Genomic DNA, 8834 nt, shown 5'->3' on the forward strand with positions numbered 1-8834 from the left:
TGATAAAACTTTGGATAAAAACATTGGAAAAATTACCATTATTCAGAGCAAAATTTTCGACTTAAAAATGATATTTTTGTGTACGTGAAACTATTCAATGGATAAATCAGCTGGTAAGCTAAGCCATGCGGAAATTTTGTAAAAAGCCGCTTTTATTTGAATCTGTTTCAGTCTATATTGTTGGGTTATTGATATAGATTAGCATATTGTGAAACAACAAATTTGGGAAACGCTAAATTATATGGCGGAGTTTTTTATAATAGAAAGTAAAACAAGAAGCAAAAGCAAAACTTTTTTCATAAAACCAATATTCTAAGTTTTCTTTCCGGACACAACACAAAAAATAGCAAAACTTGAAAAATTAAATAAAATTGTGATTTATGTAAAAAAAATTAATCATATAGTTTTCAAATATGAAAAAGTATATAGCAAAGTTTTCTTACATTTTTCTGTGCGCTTGAAACTGTACAAACTTGTAGGATACGCTTTTTTTCCAAAGATGAAAATTGTGTATTAAGCGTTTTAACTCAACCCAGTAGTGTTTGAGATTAATTACATTTTATAACCAAAATTTTTCGAACTGAATTTGGCAACAAATTGATTTTAGACGACAAAGCTAGCAATTTCAGGTTAAATAATTTCAATGAGCAAAAAAAAAATTGCCAACATTTTGGCATTGTCAAAAAATGGTGATCTCAAGCGATAATTTTATTCTTCACACTGCTTTCACGTCTTGTTCTGACATTTTTGATTTTTGGTGACTTGTTCCAATTATAAATTGTGACTTTTTCTCTTCCTATTCGTATGTTCCAATTTGTCGGAACAAGCTGGAAATAACCCTCAAGGAGAGATGTTAGCAGCATAAGCTTTCTGAAGGTTAAGTTTATTGTTCTGTCAAAACGAGCAATTTTAAATTGATTAACTTTGTCCGGTTTTCTTGAACAAAAAGGTATTGCGAAGATTATGGCGTTAACTATAAAAACCAATGGTCTTCTAAGCTGAATCTTTAATCTTCCCTGTTCATTTTTGTTTAGGCAGTTGCTCTTGATTTTGTCAGAAAGAAAAGTGTTCCATAGTCTGCGCGGTGAGTTAATCCGTGTTAATGGGTGAAAATTTTTATTAATAGATTGTCTACCACATCTTTTCATCTATTTCCGTTGCTTGAGTTTTTCCAAACAATCTATTTCGATAGGTGTAAAATGTTTAGACTTAATAGATTCAATTTGTGAAAAATTAACTTTTTGCAACTTTTCATCGAAAATTTTTTGAAAGATTCCAAAAAGGTCATTAAAATTTTATTTATATGTTTGATGAGAACTCTATTAACTCCTCATGTTAATTCTTCAGAACTTGAAAAAAAAGTTTTTTTGTAAAATTTTATAGGTTTTGCTGGAATTTGATGCTTCAGCAAATGATATGTCTCGGTCAGGCATTTTGAGAGATTTGATTCAATTTTGAATTGTCATTTTTGGTGTCCCACTCTTTAACCTCAAGTTACTTAACCCCCAATATTTACAACCCCTACTTTATAACCCCGTAACAAGATAATCCCACACCATTTTAAACCCCCCTTTAAAAACAATAATACCGATTTTTGGTCAAAACGATCGAAACATACCACTTTTTGGTCGAGATGGTCGAACCAAACCAAATTTCGAACGAGACGGTCGATCAATAGCACTTTTTAGTCGAGATGGTCAAAACAAACCGAGTTTTAGTCGAGACGGTCGAAAAACACCGATTTACAATCAAGACGACCTAAACAAACGGATTATTGGCCGAGACGGTCAAATCACAATGAATAATGGTCGACACGGTCGGCACATACCGATTTTTGACCCAGAAGATAAAAAAAATCTCTTTTTGGTCGAGACTTACCAATTTTTGGTCAAAACGTCGAAAAAAATTGATAATTGGTCGAGACACTCAAAACAAATCAAATTTTGAACGAGACGGTCGAACAATACCAATTTTTGGTCGAGACGGTTGAAACAAACCAAGCTTTAATCGAGATAATTGTACTATACCGATTTTTGTTCAAGACGGTCGAAAAATACGGAAAATTGGCCGAGACGGTCGAATCATTTTGCATAAGGGCCAACACAGTTTAAACAAACAAATTTTTGGTCGACATGGTCGAATCATATCAATTTTTGGTCGAATTGGTCGAACATTACCGATTTTTGTTCAAAACGTTCGAAACATATGGAGTTTTGGCCGAGACAGTCGAATCGTATTGAATAAAGGTCGCCACGGTCAAAGCATGCCAAAATATTGGTCGAGATGGTCGTATCATATCGATTATTGAACGAAACGATCGAAGCATACCTATCTTTAGTCGAAACTGTCGAAACAAACCAATTTTAGGTCGAAAAATCTAAACATACCGAGTTTTGGTCGAGACGGTCGAACTCTTTCGATTTTTATTCGAGACGGCAGAAACTTTCAAAATAGTGGCCGAGACGATCGAATCATAATGAATAAGGATCGACACGGTCGAATCGCACCAATGCTGCTTGGTGCAAACAGTCAAAAAACCTATTTTTGTTCGAGACGGTCAAAACAAACCGATTTACGGCCGAGACGGTCGAAACAAACCGATTTTTGGTCAAGACGCTGAAAAAACACCAATTTTCGGTTGATATGCTCTGAACATAACAATAAAGGGTCGAGACGGTTGAAACCAACCAAAATTACGCAGCCGACACGGCCAAACTGAGTAGTCGATGTGAAAATGATGCAACCCAAAATTGCGCGCCGACATTTTCTGTGGAAAAAACTGGACAGAAAGACGCAAAAAATGTGAATCTACTAAATTTTAGTCGCAATAATAAAAATGAACGTCGCGGGAGTCCAGAGAGTTGCGACAACCTGAACTTATGATACAAAAAAGTCTACAGATATCGCGACCCAGGAAAAATTGAACATAAACTCGCGCCGTGGCTTGCGATGCATCAAAATTAAGACTCAAAATGCGTAGTCTTGCCGAGATTTTTGTTCTGAAAATGCTCTACCTAAATTAGCGTGTTGGTTTGCAAAAACATGTCAGATTCAGATCCCCGCTTAAATTGCATAACCGCCTCGAAATTTTGATAGTTCTGAATCTAAAAAAAAGACAACACGAGGCGGACAATTGCACTGGTTAGGCGTTCAATTTGGTATCTAAAGGTTCCTGGAATCCATACCCAGGTCTCCAAACATGTTTTAAAACGTAAGTGGACACCACTTAGAAAACTTCTGTGGATTCCGCGTACAAATACTTGTATAAAATTTGTCAGCAGATTTTTTGGCTTTTTTGCGGATTCAACCAGGAGCGAATACAGATAATTGCTCCGGAATCCGCAACTGTAAGCAGACTCCGCAAAACTTGTGAGTGGAATTCGCAAATGTATGCGATTCCGCAATTTAAAAAGGTTCCGCATTTTTGGTCGTTAGTGACCTAAATCAGTTGTTGCATATGATGAAATGAAAGCTAGAGCTGGTATTATTATCTAGCAATGCGGAGTAAAAAAGCAGGGTCTTTACCATCAGCGGAATTCACGAACAATTCAGAAACTGTTGGATAGAAGATGTTGGGCTGAAGTGGGGGGTTGAGGGGGGGGGATGCTGTGAGACCCCCATGTTTTATGATAGAGATCATAATATCATGTCATCCAGCTATGTATTTACATTGAATAAAGAGTCTACAATGTATTAAGATGGGGAACACATTTAGTACTAATTGATGATTTGTTTAATGGTAGGAGAATGGTAATTAAATTGTGATTTTTTTTGGTTTTTTTTCTAGTTTTTTTCTGGAAAAACTGTCGGCGCGTGTTATCTAATTAGTAAATATCTTTGGTTCTTTAAGTGTCAATTGTGGAATGAAGGTCTTGCAATTAGTTTTTGGTTCATGGTATGTCATTGGTAAGAGTTTTTGGGCAAAAAATTAGTTAAAAAAAACCCAATCCGATTTGAAATAGTTTGACTTACTAATTATTTTACTTGAAAGTTTTGTGTTAAAAACAGTTTTTTATATACCTAAAACTATGCTGAAATCTAACTGAAACGCAGCTGAAACTTCCGAATGCTCGGAAAAATCGTCAAAAAATGAAAATTGTTACGAAAAAGTCATCAAATTAGACTCAGCATCTGTCCAAAACGTATCTTTCTTACGCTCTATAATTCTTTTGCAACTAATTTCCTGTCCCAGAGCATGTCTATGTTGTGATCAACATCAGTTCTTGAAAAAAAATGTGAAAATTTCCTACTGGGATTTTTGATTCGATTCTAACTTGGATTTTTATTAAAGGCTAATCTAAATTCAATTGAAATTGTCAAAATTAAAATCTTCATATATATATTTCCAATTTAAATCGATCGGTTTGATTTCTAAGTAATATTCTTTTTGCTGCTAGTTTACCATAAACAATTACTTCATCCAGTTTTTTTTTCACAATTATTATCCCAGCTTAAGAAACAGATTTGGAGGAATTTTACATGTCAAATTCCAGAAATTGTTTCTTTTTTTAAAAAAAAATGATAGATTTGTACACTTTTCTACTATTCTGAAATTGTTTTAGATATTCTTGTATTCTAGTCCTCATTGAGACTTTTTATTTCTCAAAACTTTTCTACAGCAGAGCTTTGTTGTAGTTTTTTTTTTTGACAATTGAAGTAAATATATAATTTGTCCGCAGATTCTTGATCACTGCTTTATCCACATTCTTCCAACAGAAGTTAAGATGAAATTTATTCTCAAAACACAGCTTGGTGGTAGAGTTGTATCAATTAACAATTAATTTTTTTCTCCGAAGTATTTTTAAAAGAAATCTGCATAAAAACTCTAAGCTTTCCTCAATTCTACTCAAATCATGAAACGTTAGAAACAAAACACCCGATAACATTTTTTGATGTTCCTCTTTTTCTTATTCATAAGCAAGTTATTCATAAGCTAACTTCAAGCACCATTACCTCAAAGTTCACATATAATTTCAAAAAAAATTCACAAACTACTAAAATAAATTTCTATAATCCAAAGCGAAGCATCAAAAAACTCTTTTTTTTTAAAAAAAAACGCTGAACTAGATACCTGTATAATTTTTTGCTTCCCTTTTTGTTTTTGAGGCGATTTGTAGTTATAAGTTAAATTAATCTGGAAATGCTTCAAAGTCTAGTAGAAACATCCATTTTCTTCTTCCCCTCTTCAATTTCTGAATGTTTCTCTATAAGTATTGGAAAACAATACAAAAATTATGAATCTCATCAACCGTCAATTTTCTGCCTAAAAACACAAAACTCCATGAAATCACTAACTTGCAAAACACTAGGAACCTTATTTATTGATAGCTATGTAAAAAAACTAATAAGTCTACTTTTTCTAAAAATCAAGTACTTAAAAAAAAAAATTTTGCACTTTTGTTTCCACTTATTGGTTTATAACATCCACTTTTGTTTCAAATTTAGCACAGCAGATTCGCTGTAAGAGTGCTGTTATTTTAGTTATACTGTATATACAAGATTTTGGGATTGCCAGAAAGTAACTTTAGGTGAACATTTTTTCGCTTTAGCCTGAAATTCTGTATTTCATTGGTTGTTTTTAATAATTTAACCCAGTTTCAGTTTTTATTGATTACATAAAATCAAGTCAATTTCTAGATAGGAGAAAAACATTACCGTTTCCAATAACCTGATTTGTTCACCAGTTTTTTTTACTTTTATTGATAACTATCCTGTTGTAGAAGGCCGCGGGTATCACTGCCAAATTCCGTGCAACTGCTAAGTTGGAAGTAAAAAGTTTCCTTTTTTTATATCAATTTTTGCTCTATCTAATGATCATTAAATGAGCCGCAGTAGGTTACAGAAATTAAAAGTTAGATTTTCTTAGGATTAAAAAACTGCCAACTGGGTTCAGGATATTCAAAGTTTTTTTGATTGTCCCGAGTTTCAGCGTTTTCTTCCTAAAAATCGCTAAAGCAACATTATGATTTTTTTTAGCTTAGTTTCTATGCTTGTTATGTTACCTTGGCAATTGTACACACTTGATTCTACTGAATGAAAACACGTTTGTCTAACCGTAAATCAATAGTGACAGATCTCAGACCTCATAAATTTTTAAATCAGTTCAGGTTTTAAGCTTGATTTTCCTTAGAACCACTTCCGATTCTTTTCAATGCTCCCCTCCTTGTAAAAGAGTGTTTCCAGTCACGACTGACATGCATTATGGTTTATAGCATTGTTTATTGGTAATAATAAATTGGCAATTATCCAAGATTAGCACCTTCAGTTATGTTTGTTTTTTCTACATAAACAACTTTATGAGTTTCAAATATCATGTGACTGCTCAAAAAGTCCTCGACAGCCTCCAAACCTCTTTTATTAAATGCTTGTTTTGCTTCCTCGTCTCCAAGTTTGTTTTTTCTTCCAACAGCACCTTGAAGGACACTCCTCCTCTTCCCTTGTCTGGATGGCAGATTAAAGAAAGGCTTCTAAAAGGCCTTGCCATCGTTTTGACTGCTAGTTCAGGTTTTGATTGCATGTCAAACCGACTTGGTTGCACCGAGAATGGGCTCTGAGAGTTATAATATTGCAACTGCAACCCCTTGCTCAGCTCTCTCCGATCAGCATTTTTTTCAGCTTTTTCAGCATCCTCTGTTTCTCAGCAATTACTATTTCGATCCCAATCGCTTCGCGAGATTGTATTCTCTTTTGTAAACATTCAACTATTCCTTCATCCAATGCATTTTATCATTCAACTTACCAATCTCATCCTTACTTCTTTTTTTATTCCTTGATTTGTACAGTTTGTATTCCCAGTTTTTCGCTGCTTACGAGATTTTTTTTGGCATCCTTTATTTAAACATTGCAGTTCTTTGAAGGATATTGGAGGCCGGCTCAACTTTTTGGATGGCTGCAACTGTTCCACTGGAGCCACAGTGTGGTAAATGGGGTCAACACCAACTAACATTTGGACGTTCTTCCGTACCACAGTTTTAGTTTCGAATAATTTGGGCAAAAATTACACGAAATCTCCAACTACAAGCTACTGTGGGTTTCCTAAAACCATACGTTTGTTTATCTTCATCCCACAGACTACACAGTGTTTTTCACATTTTTCTAACCCCACAGATAACACAGTGTTCTCATTCTTTTTCTAATGCCCTAGTTGCACTCAAAAGTATCTTAGATTGATTCATCCAAATATTCCAAGCTTATCTGACTAAGTTTCTGATTTTTAGTTTGATGCTCTTGATGTATCGTGCATTGCACGTTTATTTCCCTGGCCAACAAATTTTTCTTTTGCCTGCATAACTTTACTTTTGGTATTGTTCCTCCAATGCTTATTATAACTGTACTCCCCAATGGGCTTAATGGCTGGAATATTGTTTCCTTGTTTGCCCCGTCCTTCATCAAATCTACAAAGAAAAACATATGCAAAAATCAAATCTAAGGTTTTTCATAGAAGATAAACTGTCGGCATAATGATTGCAATTTCTCACCCTATTCCCCAATTCCGGAGCATCTGTGATTCTATTTCTGCAAACCAAGGAAACTAGTACCAGCTCTATGGTGAAAATTTGAATGCAAATTGATCCAATTGATCATGAGAGCATTTCACGTTTTGTTCCAGGAAGACCTCCTGTTTTTTCTTTCTTCTATAATTCATTAGCTGTGGTAACTGGCTATCTCTCAAGTTCTTATCCATGAAAACACTTTCACCGGCTAAACCATTTGACGGTGAGCAAATAGTCAGCATATACATCTATGTGCATCAGTGTTTGGTCGCTTGGTTTGCTCAGATTCCTCGTTACCTCTTGGCCGCCGACATTGATTACTGACATGATTCTTGTCCCAATCCTTGTGATCCCGAAGGGTTTTCCAGTCTCCATTTTCAGGGTGTCGCAGTTGCTCCTGACTTTCAGGTTGTCGCTTGGCTCGGGTTCTAATGCTGCCGCTGAAAGTGTCTCGTTTCTCTGCTGTCTTTCTGTTTCCTGCTTCAGCCCTCCTTCGATCTCTTTTGTCGCCTGTTTCACTTTGTTGATAGCCTCTGCTGCCGCTTTCTCATTGTTTATCTCCAGTCAACTTTTTGTCGTCCCCCGCATCTCTCGTTTTGGTCACTGACTTCACTGATTTAGTCGACAACTCACCACTTGTCAGATTTTTCTTCAGCAAGTCATTCTCAGCTTGTATATTCCTAGTGTTTTTACACAGCCGCAAATGCTATTTTGTGTTTTGGGTGATTCTGATTCTTCACTGCTTCCCAAAACAGGAGGTTTTTCTGAATTGACCTTCTTGACTTCAGAAAAACATCTCGCGCCCATTTTGATAGTTAAGCCACTTTAGAACTCAAGTTCTTCGATCTGACTCATGCCCTCTTCATCTGGTGTCTATCCCAAGCTTTTCATCCATTGAATGTAAAAGGTGCAATCCGCTACGTGATGATCTGCCAATCCACAATTCGCACATAGCTTTCGCTTTTCCAGGCCGTCTCTTGACTAGTACCACGTCGACCCTTGTTGTTGGCTTCCCCCTTGCAGTTTTCTACCTTCTGAAATTGAGTATTTTTTTTTGGTTTCATTAAGATGTACTCCCTAATCGTCTGTCTCATCTCTTCTGGGTTTGGTGCGTTATTCTTCGATAATGTTTAGTATGACGCCAACAATGTTCTTAGGTCGTCACTTTTCACCCCATTGATGAATTTTGAAGCCATGCTAAATTTTTCGTGTATGTCGACTCCTCTGGATCGCTTCTCCTCTCAATCTCGCTATATCATCCACAAAATGATCGATCGATTCGTCATCTCTGTCTCTTTTTTTAAAATCCCATCATAGCTTGGTGACCCTTCATTCCGGATC

Source organism: Symsagittifera roscoffensis, chromosome 8, assembly GCF_963678635.1.
Source record: "Symsagittifera roscoffensis chromosome 8, txSymRosc1.1, whole genome shotgun sequence".
NCBI classification, from domain to species: Eukaryota; Metazoa; Xenacoelomorpha; order Acoela; family Convolutidae; genus Symsagittifera; species Symsagittifera roscoffensis.